The 17,576-nt window shown below is 42.8% G+C and overlaps 1 protein-coding gene across 4 annotated transcripts in view; it reads right to left on the bottom strand.

The window, feature by feature from the left end:
- Positions 1–17,576, bottom strand: part of FOXP4 (forkhead box P4) — an 82,598-nt gene that overhangs the window by 40,382 nt on the left and 24,640 nt on the right. The window lies entirely within an intron of this gene.

Genomic DNA, 17,576 nt, shown 5'->3' with positions numbered 1-17,576 from the left:
AAACGCGAGTGTGAAAGTAGCCTAAGTCTGTCTTGGTTTGTGTGGGGAGGCACCTAAGTTATGAAATGTTACAGTGATCATGAATTTAGCTTAAGTGTACAGTGGTGGCCAAAAGTTTTGAGAATGACACAAATATTAGTTTTCACAAAGTTTGCTGCTAAACTGCTTTTAGATCTTTGTTTCAGTTGTTTCTGTGATGTAGTGAAATATAATTACACGCACTTCATACGTTTCAAAGGCTTTTATCGACAATTACATGACATTTATGCAAAGAGTCAGTATTTGCAGTGTTGGCCCTTCTTTTTCAGGACCTCTGCAATTCGACTGGGCATGCTCTCAATCAACTTCTGGGCCAATTCCTGACTGATAGCAACCCATTCTTTCATAATCACTTCTTGGAGTTTGTCAGAATTAGTGGGTTTTTGTTTGTCCACCCGCCTCTTGAGGATTGACCACAAGTTCTCAATGGGATTAAGATCTGGGGAGTTTCCAGGCCATGGACCCAAAATGTCAACGTTTTGGTCCCCGAGCCACTTAGTTATCACTTTTGCCTTATCGCACGGTGCTCAACCGTGTTGGAAAATGCATTGTTCTTCACCAAACTGTTGTTGGATTGTTGGAAGAAGTTGCTGTTGGAGGGTGTTTTGGTACCATTCTTTATTCATGGCTGTGTTTTTGGGCAAAATTGTGAGTGAGCCCACTCCCTTGGATGAGAAGCAACCCCACACATGAATGGTCTCAGGATGCTTTACTGTTGGCATGACACAGGACTGATGGTAGCGCTCCCCTATTCTTCTCCGGACAAGCCTTTTTCCAGATGCCCCAAACAATCGGAAAGAGGCTTCATCGGAGAATATGACTTTGCCCCAGTCCTCAGCAGTCCATTTACCATACTTTCTGCAGAAGATCAATCTGTCCCTGATGTTTTTTTTGGAGAGAAGTGGCTTCTTTGCTGCCCTTCTTGACACCAGGCCATCTTCCAAGTGTCTTCGCCTCACTGTGCGTGCAGATGCGCTCACACCTGCCTGCTGCCATTCCTGAGCACTGGTGGCACTCCGATCCCGCAGCTGAATCCTCTTTAGGAGACGATCCTGGCGCTTGCTGGACTTTCTTGGACGCCCTGAAGCCTTCTTAACAAGAATTGAACTAGGGTTGGGCGATATACCGGTATCACGATATACCGCGGTATTAAAAAAACGGCGATATCGCTGTTTTCTAATTACCGCGGTATTTCGTGACATCATAGAAGCGGTCAAGTGCGCTGACCGCTTCTAAATCTGCGTCCGCGGCCGCCCGCCCCAGCATGAACCGATACTGGACATTTGCAAAGTACTTGTACTCGTGCAAATGTCCCCGATACCACTGCCGATACCTGCTGGCCGCTTGAGGCGGCGCTCTTAGCAGTTCGGCGTGGGGGAAGGAATTCTGTGACTCGCATTCCCGGCACCCGACCTCTGAGAGGACGCTGTGATCCGCGGAATTAACCCCTCAGGTGTGGGCGGGAATGTTCTTCAGTCTCTGCATGTTAGTGGGCAGTGAGCAGCATGTTAGTGAGCAGCATTATACTCACGTGCGCAGTGGCCGCCGGGCGCTCCTTCTTCTCATAGGTCTGTGCGGCGCATTGCTCATGCTATAAGCATTAGCAATGCGCCGCACAGACAGAAGAAGGAGCGACCGGCGGCCGCGGCCACGTGAGTATAATGCTGCTCACTAACATACCATAGCAGCCAGGACTTCAGTAGCGTCCTGGCTGCCATGGTAACCGATCGGAGCCCCAGCATTACACTGCTGGGACTCCGATCTGAACTGACCACTGCCACCAATGATGGGAGGAGGACCCTGTGGCCACTGCCACCAATGATTAATACTGGGGAGGGGGGGGGGGGGGAGGGCACTGCCCACTGTCACCAATGATGGGGGGGAGGAGGGGGACCCTGTGGCCACTGCCACCAATGATTAATACTGGGGGGGGTTGAGTTACCAGAGGGGGCTGATAAGAGGGAGAGGCTGGGGGGCTGATCAGAGGCTGGGGGGCACATGAGAGGCTGATCAGAGGCTGGGGGGCTGATCAGAGGCTGGGGGCTGAATTAACCCTGTAATGTTTTTGTTGTTACTAGAAGTCAATTGACTAGTTACAGATACCCGAAATGGTGAAAAATGACATATAAAAGTATAACAATTAACGTCTCCTTGTGGCTGCCTGGCTGCCCCCATACAGTATAACGTCTCCTTGTGGCTGTTCCCATACAGTGTAACTTCTCCTTGTGGCCGCCCCATACAGTTTAACGTCTCCTTGTGGCTGCCCCATACAGTAGTGTCTCCTTGTGGCTGCCCCATACAGTAGTGTCTCCTTGTGGCTGCCCCATACAGTATAACGTCTCCTTGTGGCTGCCCCCATACAGTGTAACGTCTCCTTGTGGCCGCCCCATACAGTGTAACGTCTCCTTGTGGCCGCCCCATACAGTATAACGTCTCCTTGTGGCTGCCCCATACAGTATAATGTCTCCTTGTGGCTGCCCCCATACAGTATAATGTCTCCTTGTGGCCCCAGGTGTTTTTTTTCTTTTAAATGGGCATTTATCGCGATATATATCGTTATCGCGATAAATTTCTTAATATCGTGGGAATATTTTTGATATTGTCCAACCCTAAATTGAACCTCTTTTCTTGAAGTTCTTGATGATCCTATAAATTGTTGATTGAGGTGCAATCTTAGTAGCCACAATATCCTTGCCTGTGAAGCCATTTTTATGCAACGCAATGATGGCTGCACGCGTTTCTTTGCAGGTCACCATGGTTAACAATGGAAGAACAATGATTTCAAGCATCACCCTCGTTTTAACATGTCAAGTCTGCCATTTTAACCCAATCAGCCTGACATAATGATCTCCAGCCTTGTGCTCGTCAACATTCTCACCTGAGTTAACAAGACGATTACTGAAATGATCTCAGCAGGTCCTTTAATGACAGCAATGAAATGCAGTGGAAAGGTTTTTTGGGGATTCAGTTAACCACCTCCCGTCCGCCCATAGACTATAAACGTCCGGGAGGTGGTTCTCTTTTTCTGAATGGACGTTCCAGAACGTCCGTTCAGAAACTGCAGCTGCACGCTAATCGTGCAGCTGCTTATTATGTTGCCCGCTGTCAGTGACAGCAGGGCAACCTAGAGAGAAGGCAGGGACAGTTCCCAGGTGTCCCTGCCTTCTAGATCGCTGTATACACAGCGCTCACCGAGCACTGTGTATGCAGAGCAGGAAGCGCTATGCGCTTCCTGTTCCGGCCCGCCGGTCATGTGACCGCCGGGGCTGTGAGAGTGCAGGAGCTGTGTGAGGTCTTTCAGAGACCTCGATCAGCCCTGCTCTGAGGCTGTACAGTGCTGTATTGCGCTGTACAGCCTCTCTGGGGGGGTGTATTTCTCCTGTAACTGGAGAAATCAACAGTAAAAAAAAAAAAAAAGTGAAGTAAATGTCCCCCAGAGGTCTTGCATGACCTTATGGGGGACAAAAAGTGTAAAAAAAATAAAAAATAAATAAAGTGTAAAAAAACTAAAGGTTTCACATGTAAAAAAAAAGTTAAAAATAGAAAAAATAAAATAGACATATTTGGTATTGCCGCGACCGTGGCGGTCGGCTCTATAAATATATCACATAATCGACCCAGTCCGATAAACACCATAAAAAAAATATATAATAACTGTCAAAAAAAGCCATTTTTGTCACCTTACATCACAAAAAGTGCAACACCAAGTGATCAAAAAGGCGTATGTCCCACAAAATGGTACCAATAAAACAGTCACCTCATCCCGCAAAAAATGATCCACTCCATAAGAAAATCTCTTAAAAAATAAAAAAAAATATAGCTCTCAGAACATGGACACATTAAAACATAATTTTTTTGTTTCAAAAATGCTATTATTGTGTAAAACTTAAATAAATAAGAAAAAGTATACATATTAGGTATCGCCACGTCTGTAACAATCTACTCTATAAAAATGTCACTTGACTGAACCCCTCAGGTGAACGCTGTAAAAATAAATAAATAAAAACTGTGCTAAAACAACCAATTTTTTGGTCACCTTGCCCCATAAAGTGTTATAATGAATGATCAAAAAATCATATGTACCCAGAAATAGTACCAATAAAAATGGTACCTTATCCCCTAGTTTCCAAAATGGGATCACTTCTTGGGAGTTTCTACTGTAAGGGTGCATCAGGGGGGCTTTAAATGGGACATGGTATCTAAAAACCATGTGGAGTTCCTTTTCTTCTGTGCCCTGCCGTGTGCCCATACAGCAGTTTATGACCACATGTGGGGTGTTTATGTAAACCGCAGAATCTGGGTAATAAATATAAAGTTTTGTTTGGCTGTTAACCATCGATGTGTTAAAGCAGGGGTCGGCAACCTCCGGCACTCCAGCTGTTGTGAAACTACAACTCCCAGCATACTTGCACTGCTGTTCTCAGAATTCCCATAGTAATGGATGGAGCATGCTGGGAATTGTAGTTTCACAACAGCTGGAGTGCCGAAGGTTGCTGACCCCTGTGTTAAAGAAAAAATTGGATTAAAATGGAAAATCTTCCAAAAAAGTGAAATTTAAAAATTTGATCTCCATTTTCCTTTAATTCTTGTAGAACGCCTAAAGGGTTAACAAAGTTTGTAAAATCGGTTTTAAGTAACTTGAGGGGTGTAGTTTCTACAATGGGGTCATTTATGGGGGTACCCACTATGTAGGCCCCACAAAGTGACTTCAGACCTGAAGTGGTCCTTTAAAAAGTGGGTTTTCGCAATTTTCTTAAAAATTTGAAGAATTGCTTCTAAACTTCTAAGCCTTCTAACGTCCTAAAAAAAAAATATGACATTTCCAAAATGATGCCAACATAAAGTAGATATATGGGGAATGTTAAGTAATAAATATTTTATGAGGTATCACTTTCTGTTTTAAAAGCAAAGAAATTGAAATTTAGAAAATTGCGAATTTTTCAAATTTTTGGTAAATTTGGGATGTTTTCATAAATAAAGGTGAATTATATTGACTCAAATTTATGACTATCATGAAATACAATGTGTCACGAGAAAACAATCTCTGAATGACTTGGATAAGTAAAGGCGTTCCAATGTTATTACCACATAAAGTGAGATATGTCAGATTTTCAAAATTAGGCCTGGTCAGGAAGGGGGCAAATGGCCCAGATGGGAAGTGGTTAATTTTCATGGCAAAGAAGGACTATGCAATTCATCTGATCACTCTTCATAACATTCTGGATTATATGCAAATTGCTATTATAAAAACTTAAGCAGCAACTTTTCCAATTTCAAATATTTATGTAATTCTCAAAACTTTTGGCCACGACTGAATGTGGTTTACACCTATATCAGTAAACGTACGTCGAGGGGGCTGCCTGACGTGGAGATGCGACTTTTTAAAAACTCGCACATCATAAATAAAACATATAAGTGTTCTATTCTATAATCCCAGCAAACATTTCACTCCAGTTTTGAAAGTGGCAAAGCTCACCAAATGTCGCAAGATTTCACCAAAAGTCACAAAAATGCACAAAATGTTTCACACTTGTGACACTTTTGCACCACAAAAAAGGCACATCAGAGTTTATAAATGTCCCCCTATATATACTCTGGTGGCTGGTGGTGTTTGATGCATTTTTAGTTACATGTTGCATGGAAGTCTATGGGAAATATTAAAAACATAGACTTTTTTTGTAGTGACGTGCATTGACTTTTGGGTCAATGGATTTATTTTTATTTTTTAAATCAAAGCAAGCTCTGGCTCTGGCATTTTCCCATAGACTTTTCTAAAAAAGGTAAAAAAATTTAAAATAAAAATCACCAAGAAAAATGTTAAACTGAAAAACAACACTCATAAAAAAAATGTTCCTGGCGTTTATTACATGCCCCAAAAAAAGTCTAAAAGATTGTATGTGGCAGCATGTTTTGAAATGCGTTTCCTCACAGAAAACTATCCATACAGTAGATATACATTTATGGAGCAATATTCCTCAGATAGAAAGTCTGTTCCATATGACAAACTGTGTGTATAGAATATTATTTGTCTTTTAGGATAGGGCTACATGGCGACGTGTTGTGCACAAAAATAAAAATGGTACAGCTACACAGTGACATTTCAGGTAATGTATTTCAATGGTGTTGTAATGCGATACGCTGCTACTGCAATAATCACAAAAAAATCTGACTTGCAACGGTCGCAGCATGTTGCATGTCACATTGCAAGACCATTGAAATACATTACATGAAATGTTGTGCACGTGTAGCACTAACCTTAACCACCTCAGCCCCCAGTGCTTAAACACCCTTGATGACCAGGCCACTTTTTACACTTCTGACCTACCCTACTTTCACCGTTTATTGCTCGGTCATGCAATTTACCACCCAAATGAATTTTACCTCCTTTTCTTCTCACTAATAGAGCTTTCATTTGGTGGTATTTCATTGCTGCTGACATTTTTACTTTTTTTGTTATAAATCGAAATTTAACGATTTTTTTGCAAAAAAATGACATTTTTCACTTTCAGTTGTAAAATTTTGCAAAAAAAAACGAGATCCATATATTAATTTTTCTCTAAATTGAATTGTTCTACATGTCTTTGATAAAAAAAAAATGTTTGGGTAAAAAAAAAAAATGGTTTGGGTAAAAGTTATAGCATTTACAAACTATGGTACAAAAATGTGAATTTCCGCTTTTTGAAGCAGCTCTGACTTTCTGAGCACCTGTCATGTTTCCTGAGGTTCTACAATGCCCAGACAGTACAAACACCCCACAAATGACCCCATTTCGGAAAGTAGACACCCTAAGGTATTCGCTGATGGGCATAGTGAGTTCATAGAACTTTTTATTTTTTGTCACAAGTTAGCGGAAAATGATGTTTTTTTTTTTTTTCTTACAAAGTCTCATTCCTCTAACTTGTGACAAAAAATAAAAACTTCTGTGAACTCACTATGCCCATCACGAATACCTTGGGGTGTCTTCTTTCCAAAATGGGGTCACTTGTGGGGTAGTTATACTGCCCTGGCATTCTAGGGGCCCAAATGTGTGGTAAGTAGTTTGAAATCAAAATCTGTAAAAAATGGCCGGTGAAATCCGAAAGGTGCTCTTTGGAATGTGGGCCCCTTTGCCCACCTAGGCTGCAAAAAAGTGTCACACATGTGGTATCCCCGTACTCAGGAGAAGTTGGGCAATGTGTTTTGGGGTGTCATTTTACATATACCCATGCTGGGTGAGATAAATATCTCGGTCAAATGCCAGCTTTGTATAAAAAAAATGGGAAAAGTTGTCTTTATAGACTCCCCGATCACCCCCCTGTCATTGATCACCCCCCTGTAAGGCTGCATTCAGATGTCCGTATGATTTTTACGGATCCACTGATACATGGATCGGATCCGCAAAACACATACGGACATCTGAATGGAGCCTTATAGGGGGGTGATCAATGACAGAGGGGTGATCACCCCATATAGACTCCCTGATCACCCCCCTGTCATTGATCACCCCCCTGTAAGGCTCCATTCAGACATTTTTTTGGCCCAAGTTAGCGGAAATTATTATTTTTTTTCTTACAAAGTCTCATATTCCACTAACTTGTGTCAAAAAATAAAATCTCACATAAACTCACCGTACCCCTCACGGAATCCAAATGCGTAAAAATTTTTAGACATTTATATTCCAGACTTCTTCTCACGCTTTAGGGCCCCTAGAATGCCAGGGCAGTATAAATACCCCACATGTGACCCCATTTCGGAAAGAAGACACCCCAAGGTATTCAATGAGGGGCATGGCGAGTTCATAGAATTTTTTTTTTTTTGGCACAAGTTAGCGGAAATTGATTTTTTATTTTTTTTTCTCACAAAGTCTCCCTTTCCGCTAACTTGGGACAAAAATTTCAATCTTTCATGGACTCAATATGCCCCTCAGCGAATACCTTGGGGTGTCTTCTTTCCGAAATGGGGTCACATGTGGGGTATTTATACTGTCCTGGCGTTCTAGGGGCTCTAAAGCGTGAGAAGAAGTCTGGAATATAAATGTCTAAAAAATTTTACGCATTTGGATTCCGTGAGGGGTATGGTGAGTTCATGTGAGATTTTATTTTTTGACACAAGTTAGTGGAATATGAGACTTTGTAAGAAAAAAAAAAAAAATTCCGCTAACTTGGGCCAAAAAAAATGTCTGAATGGAGCCTTACAGGGGGGTGATCAATGACAGGGGGTGATCAATGACAGGGGGGTGATCAGGGAGTCTATATGGGGTGATCACCCCTCTGTCATTGATCACCCCCCTATAAGGCTCCATTCAGATGTCCGTATGTGTTTTGCGGATCCGATCCATAAAAATCATACGGACATCTGAATGCAGCCTTACAGGGGGGTGATCAATGACAGGGGGGTGATCAGGGAGTCTATATGGGGTGATCACCCCTCTGTCATTGATCACCCCCCTATAAGGCTCCATTCAGATGTCCGTATGTGTTTTGCGGATCCGATCCATGTATCAGTGGATCCGTAAAAATCATACGGACATCTGAATGCAGCCTTACAGAGGGGTGATCAATGACAGGGGGGTGATCAATGACAGGGGGGTGATCAGGGAGTCTATATGGGGTGATCACCCCCCTGTAAGGCTCCATTCAGATGCCTGTATGTGTTTTGCGGATCCGATAAAAACATATGGACATCTGAATGCAGCCTTACAGGGGGGTGATCAATGACAGGGGGGTGATCAATGACAGGGGGGTGATCAGGGAGTCTATATGGGGTGATCAGGGGTTCATAAGGGGTTAATAAGTGACGGGGGGGGGGGGTGTAGTGTAGTGTAGTGGTGTTTGGTGCTACTTTACTGAGCTACCTGTGTCCTCTGGTGGTCGATCCAAACAAAAGGGACCACCAGAGGACCAGGTAGCAGGTATATTAGACGCTGTTATCAAAACAGCGTCTAATATGCCTGTTAGGGGTTAAAAAAATCGCATCTCCAGCCTGCCAGCGAACGATCGCCGCTGGCAGGCTGGAGATAGTGGATCTCCAGCCTGCCAGCGGCGATCGTTCGCTTACCTTCCGATCCTGTGAACGCGCGCGCCTGCGTGCGTTCACAGGAAATCTCGCGTCTCACGAGATGACGCATATATGCGTGACTCTGCGCAGGGCTGCCGCCTCCGGAACGCGATCCTGCGTTAGGCGGTCCGGAGGCGGTTAAAGGGGGTGTCTCACTTCAGTAAGTGACATTTATCATGTAGAACAAGACACTTACTAATGTAATGTGACTGTCCATATTGCCTCCTTTGCTGGCTTCATTCATTTTTCCATCACATTATACACTGCTCGTTTCCATGGTTACAGACCACCTTGTAATCCATCAGCGGTAGCCGTGACTATAGGAAGAAGCGCCGGACCTTGGTTTGATCGGACCGTGGGAATGCACATAGGCTGGTGCTTTTTTTTATAGTGTGCAAGCACATCCACCGTTGCTGGATTGCAGGGTGGTCGTAACTACGGAAACAAGAAGTTTATAATGTGATGAAAAAATAAATCCAGCCATTAAAGGAACCAATATGGGTAATAACAATACTTTAGTAAGTGCCTTGTAATAACTTTCTCTACAAAACAAGTGCGATTTGCTGAAGTGACACAACCCCTATAAGCTGTGTTCACATTACGTTCTTGTCCCACTTTTAACATATACACATGACATATACGTAAAATGGATGTCTTTGATAGATGCATACATTGGCATCTGTCGCCTCAGGGTTCCATTGTATGCTTTAGCGTATATGTTTTTTTATGGACTCTGCAGGATGGATAAGTGTAGTGTACTGTGCTTTTCCATCCTTTTCTCCCCAATCTATATGTTAAACATAGGACAAAACGTGATGTGAAGATATGTTAGCGGTATACAGAATAGAGGGCTTCTATATTATATTTTTACATGACCAGATAATTTGCAAGTCAATAGCAGTGATGTGGCATATCTGGCCGAACTCCACAGTGGGTAAATCCACACCACACAATGCTGATTTTGTTTAACTGCTGCAGGTTTGCAACCACAACTGACATGGACGTCATGTCAAGCTATGAGTGACTTTCCTGAGCAGCATGTGGATGAGGTTTGTGGAAATGTCATCCACTTTGCTGCGACTGTAATTCCGCTGCAGAAAATCTGCAATACGTACGCTTCCTGAGGTCGCACCTTAAAGGGGTTCTCCGGGAATTAAGAAAATACCTAAATATTACTTTATTATAAATATATTCCCAAATACCTTTCATTAGCTATATTGGTTTGTTTTGTCTAGGGAGCCATCATTAGGAGAAATAAAATGGCCGCCATCCTATTAGTACACACAAAACCTGTCCCAGTCACACGCCAGGACAAGTTACTTCACAACATTGTGGTGAAGAGCTGCCTCATCCTCCTCTCTGCTCTACTTGTCAGGGATTATGATCCTGAATACAGCTGATAAGATCTTCAGCTGAATCTCTGAAGAAAAGGAGCTCATTAGGAGACACGAAGTACAGAGAGGACGGACAGGACAGACTGTGGTAATAGAGACTGCATACAAATGCTGCTGCTCATTACTCACATCTCCACCATCCTCTTTGTACTTCACATCTTCTCCATTCCTACAGAGATTCAGCTGAAGCTCATATTAAACTGTATTCAGGATCATAATCCCTGACAAGTAGAGCAGAGAGGAGGATGAGACAGCGCTTTAGCTCAGTGTTGTGATGTAACTTGTCCTGCTGTGTTATTACGACAGGTTTTTGGTGTACTAATAGCACAGCGGCCATTTTATTTCCCCTAATGATTGCTCCCTAGACAAAACGAGTCATTATAACTAATGAAAGATATTTGGGAATATATTTATAATAAAGAATTTTTAAGTATTTTCATTTTCTTAATTCCTGGAAAACCCCTTTAAAAAATTCTGCTTAGCCTCAAAGCTTTGGTCCAAGACGCACTGTATTGCAGCTTCTTCTTGTTGCAGTGTGCCTTCTATTGTGGCTGAAGGAGCCTAATGTGGCCATATGCGTTATAGTAATGTCAGCTGACCATGTAATATGTGTTAATGTGTATTTGCGGGAGAGAAGGACTGGGCATTTGGATTTCAGCATGTCTGATCCTTTTGTTCTCAGGTGGGTAACCACCACCAGAGGTGTCTGGCAGTGGCTTATTACCTCCTCCCTTCAGAACACATGCATGCTTGGCCAAGCTGAGTGTGTATATGTGTATAGGCAGTGGCAGGGGGCATCTGGAGAAAATGCTATCAGCTGTTTGGGTGAAAACTATTTAAAATACGTGGCCAATTTATGTGCTCTGGGCACTGACTCTGCATGGCACCCACCAACACTGCAGCGGTTGTGTCTGTTGGTTAAGGACATCACTACAGACAGACATTAGATGCCGGATCATGTGATACTAAAACATGGACAACCCCGTTAAAGAGCCTTTGTCAGCATGATCAACCCTATTAAACCAGACATATTGCCTGCTAGGCTTGATCATGCTGATTTAAATAATACCTTTCTTTTCTTTTGGACCTCTGCGTAGATAAGTGGACTTTTAGATTTATGCAAATCAGGCAATTTGAGAACTGAGGGTCTGGTGTAGCGCTTGGAGCACCGCTACAGCTATGCTCAGTACACTCCCCCTTCCGCTTTGATTGACAGGGCTAGACAGTCCTGTCTCCTGGTGCCTGCACTGTGGCTCAGCATTATTTTTACTGGTAAAAACAATAATTAGGACCGGTGTGTTTTAGCAAATCATGCCCCTAGGAATGCATGATTTTGCTAATGTTATGTGTCCAACCTGGAGGCATTCATTGGTGGCAGTTCTAACACAGAGCAGGACGTAGCGATCCACAAAATGAGGAATGCACACAGCCTGTATCTGTGTTTTGCTGGTCCCCAATTTGCAGACCACAAAAACGGCTATGGCTTTGTGCATGAGGCCTAAGTCTCGGTTCACAAGTGACCGATTAGCTGCGGATTTTCAGCAACAGAAAATCTGCAGTACTCTGCATCTAATCTGCAGCAGAAAAAAGCGCCAGAGTGCCTTCACACGCTGCAGTTTTTATTGCAGAAAAGCTGCAGATTTCATTATTTGCATTGGAAAGGGTGAAATCTGCATTGAAATCTGTGGTATAAATTGACATGATACAGATTTAAAATCCGCACGATAGGTCAGTTTCTGCTGCAGATTTTTTCTATGTGTAACTGAGAATTGCTGAAAGCTCATTCACTTTGCTGGTACTATACAACCCTGAAAATTTGCCACACAAAAATCCAAGACAGCAGATCCGCAGCTAATCAGTCACTTGAGAACCCAGCCTAAATAATTCTGGACCACCAGTGACTAAGTGAGCCACCATGTTTGCACCAGAAGATGAGACTATCTAACCTTGTGAATCAAAGGGGATGGGGTAAGTGTACTGAGCACAGAGCAGTGTAGCGGAAGTGGTGCTCCAAGAGCTGTGCCGGCCCCTCGCTGCTGAAACTGCCTAATTTGCATAAATATAAAAGTCCACATATCTATGCAGCAATCTAAGCTAAAAGGAAGAAAGGTATAGTTTTAATTGGCATGATCAACCCTACCAAGCAATAGCGCTGCCTACACTTTAATGGGACATCTCGTTCCTATATAATGTACTTGAATAGGAAGGAGCTGTCCCATTGAAGTGAATGGGATGGCTTGTAGGTACACCTGCTGGCCACTGCAATGTCAACGGTGAGCAGGTAAACAATGAAGAGAAGGCCACGCTCACACGAAGTGCGGCCTTCTCTTCAACCAGCTGATCAGCTCTAATGAGCCTATATCAAGTATAAAGAGACAGTGCACATGTGCCCAGTATACAGTGGTCCCTCAAGTTACAAAGGTCTCAGGATACAATATTTTTAACAAACAAATGGGCTTTCCTGGGCCGCTGCAACTGGAAATCAGATTCAATATACAATGCCTCAGATACTGCCAATCTGTGGCCTGTGGGATTGACCAGAAGATCCAACCAATCAGCACATTTACATCCCTCAACATTGAAATTGCAACACCAAGAAAGACAAGCTGTAAGGTTATGCAAATTGAGGAAATAGCAGGTGTTGCTAAGATATGCAAATTATCACATTTTCAAGCACCTAGCTCCAATCTGTAGCATAAAAACCACGTTGAAAGCAAAGTTTTTTAGCCACATGAAACCTCAAAAATCCCTTCCTGTATCAGATTAAGTCGGTTCCCTCCACTGTATGGGGATGAGTGATGGCTATTGATACCGCCTATTGCCATACAGATTCATTTTTTTTATAAACCACAATCTGCTCCTCAGAAAGGATGATTTAGGCATCCACATAAAACATTGTTTTACCCAAAGAATGAGCATATCACTTGTTCATTGGGCGATCGCCAGCAAGTTTGCACAGGCAGATAATTGGGAATGAGTGATCATACTAATGTTCGTCCTCTATAATCTGCCCAACAATCGGGCAGTGTAAATCCACTTTGAGAGACCCTGATTTATTACTCTGGCAGATTGCTATGCACCTAGGCTAAGATGTCATCAGCACTGTTCAACGTTGTGTGTTCCAGTGGTTTGGAGAACAATGAGAAACTAGAATGACAGCAAGTGATGCAACATAGGCACATGCAGACTCTCTGGACTTGTCTTCCATTTTGGACATCTGGGACCTCATTAGTCGGCAATTGTAAAGGGAGCTACTAGTAGTGGATCTTGATGATTTACATGCCCAAGTGAATAAAATGTGGCAGAGCATTCCTCAGACAACCAATAATAGCCTAAATTATAGTATGCCAAGGCATGTAAGGGTGTGTATTTCTGTCTTGTCTATCGATCCATAATTTCATGACTTTCCCTCCTTGGTGTTGCAATTTCAATGTAGAAGAGGGTTTCACTGGTATAACACCTGTAAAAGCTGTCTAGTAGCTCCTCTCTACAGTAGAGCGCTGTACTACATATTCTGTCCTGCGCCACATATACCTGTGCCACAATGAGTGTCTCTTTTTGGCAACAGGTGAGGGTGCATTTTATTTTTCTAATGCACTGGGCCCAGATTTACTAATGTGTCTGAGCCAAAAACCTGTTTAAAAGTGTTGCAACCTAGCACCCTTTGGTGCATCTATGGATTGTACACTTTTTCTGACATGCTTGACAAGGGGGTGGACGTAGCGGAAAGGGGTGGAGCTTTATCGGTGCTTAAGATGTGCCAATTCTGGTGTAAAAATCTATCTCAAAGTCAACCAATAGTTGGTATAAAGTCTGAGAAAAGTGTCTATCATCCAGCCTGATAATCTTACCCCATCTTTAGATTAGTCCCCCTATGTGTATTATACTGGTCCCTGAAGAAGCTCCTACCCTCAATATAGAAAGTGACTTACAGCTTCCAGTAGCCATATCTGACTGTTATATGCAAGGTTGTACTTTATCAGTATTGGTTATCTGCTTATTATTTAATATTCATTGCTTTTATCTTGGGGATCGGGAGCTTTGAACTTCAATGCAGAATCTTTTGTATTCCCGAGAGATCGGCTACTGCCATTGGTCGTTTCACTGTATGTATGTGTCTGGGAAAGTCAGGAGAGATAGCGGTCAGCCAAACAAGCGTGTAAATGGATTGACGTTGTATGGGCACCTTTATAATGTAAGGTGATTCTTTTATTATAAAGCTAAGGCAGAAAACACAAGATTACACCATTAAAGAGAGTCTTTCACCTATACTGACGGTTTTTAAACACTAACACCATTCTCAGCATTATAGTACCCATATGTGAATGCTACTTATTGTTTAGCTGTCTGTCTCTTATTTCCTTCAAAAAACACTTTTATTCAATATTCAAATTAGGTCTGAAGGTGCCCAGGGGCAGCGTTCAAGTGGCCAGTGCCCAGGCCCCTCTTCGCTATTCATATGAAACCCCTCCCCTCTAAACACTCAGGTTGGCCCTAGGTTCTTCTTATTGCCGCCTCCCTTCAGTGTGAAATGCTGCGCCTGCGCCGTGCATCCGAATCGCTGTGCCTGTGCACAGCATTACCCATTATGGGCATCGGTGTCCGAGCGTTTATTGCGCATGCGAAGTAGCCGCCGGCTAGATCGGGTTGTTGGGGCCAGCGCATGCGCAATAAACACTCGGATGCCGATGCCCATAATGGGTAATGCTGTGCGCAGGTGCAGCGATTCGGATGCATGGCGCATGCGCAGCATTTCACACTGAAGGGAGGCGGTAATAAGAAGAACCGAGGGCCAGCCTCAGTGTTTAAAGGGGAGGGGTTTCATATGAATAGCGAAGAGTGGCCTGGGCACCAGCCGCTTGAACGCTGCCTCTGGGCACCTTCAGACCTAATTTGAATATTGGATTAAAGTGTTTTTTCAAGGAAATAAGCGACGGACACCTAAACAGTAAGTAGCATTTACATATGGGTACTATAATGCTGAGAATGGTGTTAGTGTTCAAAAACCGTCAGAATAGGTGAAAGACTCCCTTTAAAGAGAGTCTGTCACCACAAAATTCCCTGCTACACCAGACACAATTCCTGTGGGGCTATCTCAGCTGAATGTAATGATACCTTTCATTTAGCGATCCGTGGCTTCATTCTGGAGAAAAAGTACTTTTAATCCATATGCAAATAAGCAGTTAAGTGCACCGAGGGCGGGACTAGGCCACTGTATACCCTTAGTCATCCACCTTCCTCTGCAAGCTCCTCCCCATTCTTCCAAAGTGGTAGGACTAGGCGGGAACCTGGCTTCTCAATCAAGGGTACACAAAGTGGTTAGGGCCCACCCTTATTATATAACTAATTTCGTGTCTATCAAAGTTGTATTTATTTTTCCCCAAATTCTGTAATTTTGGCAGAAAAAGTATGTGCAGATCAGACTTTATTCTTGATATGAGAAAGAATTAAGAATTAATTTTAAAATCTCGAAATAGACATGGAATAAGTGATTCTACCCCTGATTGTTCTCAAATACCTCACTATAGCAAGCATAGTATCTACCTAGTTTCAATCCGCAGGTCAAATACCTCGATAGTCCTATGGCTCTTGTTTCGCTGATAATGAATGGGCTGCATAGCCTTATACTACCAGATCTTGAAGTTAAGTAGTGCTGTACTAGATGAGGAAGCTTCTCTTCTCCATCTCATTAAAAAGGTAAACATGAGAGCCAGCTAAGTGTCTAATTAAGCTTCTAATTAGTCCCTGCTTGTTACTAATGCAAATTAGATTACGGCGCTTAACTACAGCATGTCCACAACACCCTTGTTAATTGTGGCCTTTGAAATTAAATTACTCCCTAATTAGCATATCAAAGCCATTGATTCTGAGCCAGAGAAGACAAGGGCAGGAGAGAGGCGAGTGCCAAGTTTTGTTAATTAGGGTCGGCTAATTAAATTGTGACGTGTGACTGCATGGTGAGGTCTTGAGTAATATAAAGGCACGTGTTACAGAGTGCCAGCTCATAGGCCTAACAAGTGGCTGCTTTCACCATTATGACATTGCATTTATTCAGGTTGGGCCCTTCAGACGCCACGATTATCGTTCACAATATCGTTTGTAAAGTAGACAGTTGCATTTACACAAAGCAAAAACTTAAGTGACGTGCTTAATCACACCCACAGCGTACTCATCTGTAATCGTGCGTGGTGAACGATTCCTGTTTACACGTATAAAAATCATTAACATTCAACAATTATTTTTTTGCCCACAAACGATCGAACCAACGAAAAAGCTACCGATTGTTGGTTGTCGCTCTATCGTTCATTGCTTTTACACTGCTCGATTTAACGATAATTTACAAGATAATTGCCTCGCTTAAAAAGGTACCTTTAGAATACAATTTTATACATTTGAATCTCTCCTCTTTTTGACTTCCATTGTACACGGGGGGAAGTGTTATAGTGACATAGGATTCTCTCTGTGTGTATACAGAGATAGCTGTCAGTCACTGATATAGCTGTACACAGGGAGGTGTCAAAAGTGATTGATAGCATTCTCTGTGTAAGTGTGCATACAGAGATAGCTGTCAGACACTAATATAGCTGTACACAGGGAGGTGTTATCAGGGATTGATAGCATTCCCTGTGTGTATACAGAGATAGCTGTCAGTTACTGATATAGCTGTACACAGGGAGGTGTTATCAGGGATTGATAGCTGTCCGTCACTGATATAGCTGTACACAGGGAGGTGTTATCAGGGATTGATAGCATTCCCTGTGTGTATACAGAGATAGCTGTCAGTCACTGATATAGTTGTACAGAGGGAGGTGTCATCAGTGACTGATAGCATTCCCTGTGTGTATACAGTTTCAGCTGTCAATCACTGATATATCTGTACATAGGGGAGGTGTTCATTGATTGATAGCATTCCCTGTGTGTATAGAGATAGCTGTCAGTCACTGATATAGCTGTACACAGGGAGGTGTTATCAGGGATTGATAGCATTCCCTGTGTGTATACAGATTCAGCTGTCAGTCACTGATATATCTGTACATAGGGGAGGTGTTCATTGATTGATTGATAGCATTCCCTGTGTATACAGAGATAGCTGTCAGTCACTGATAT

This window comes from Bufo bufo, chromosome 3 (assembly GCF_905171765.1).
Source record: "Bufo bufo chromosome 3, aBufBuf1.1, whole genome shotgun sequence".
Lineage (NCBI taxonomy): Eukaryota > Metazoa > Chordata > Amphibia > Anura > Bufonidae > Bufo > Bufo bufo.
This window is presented reverse-complemented; position numbering and strand designations above follow the sequence as displayed.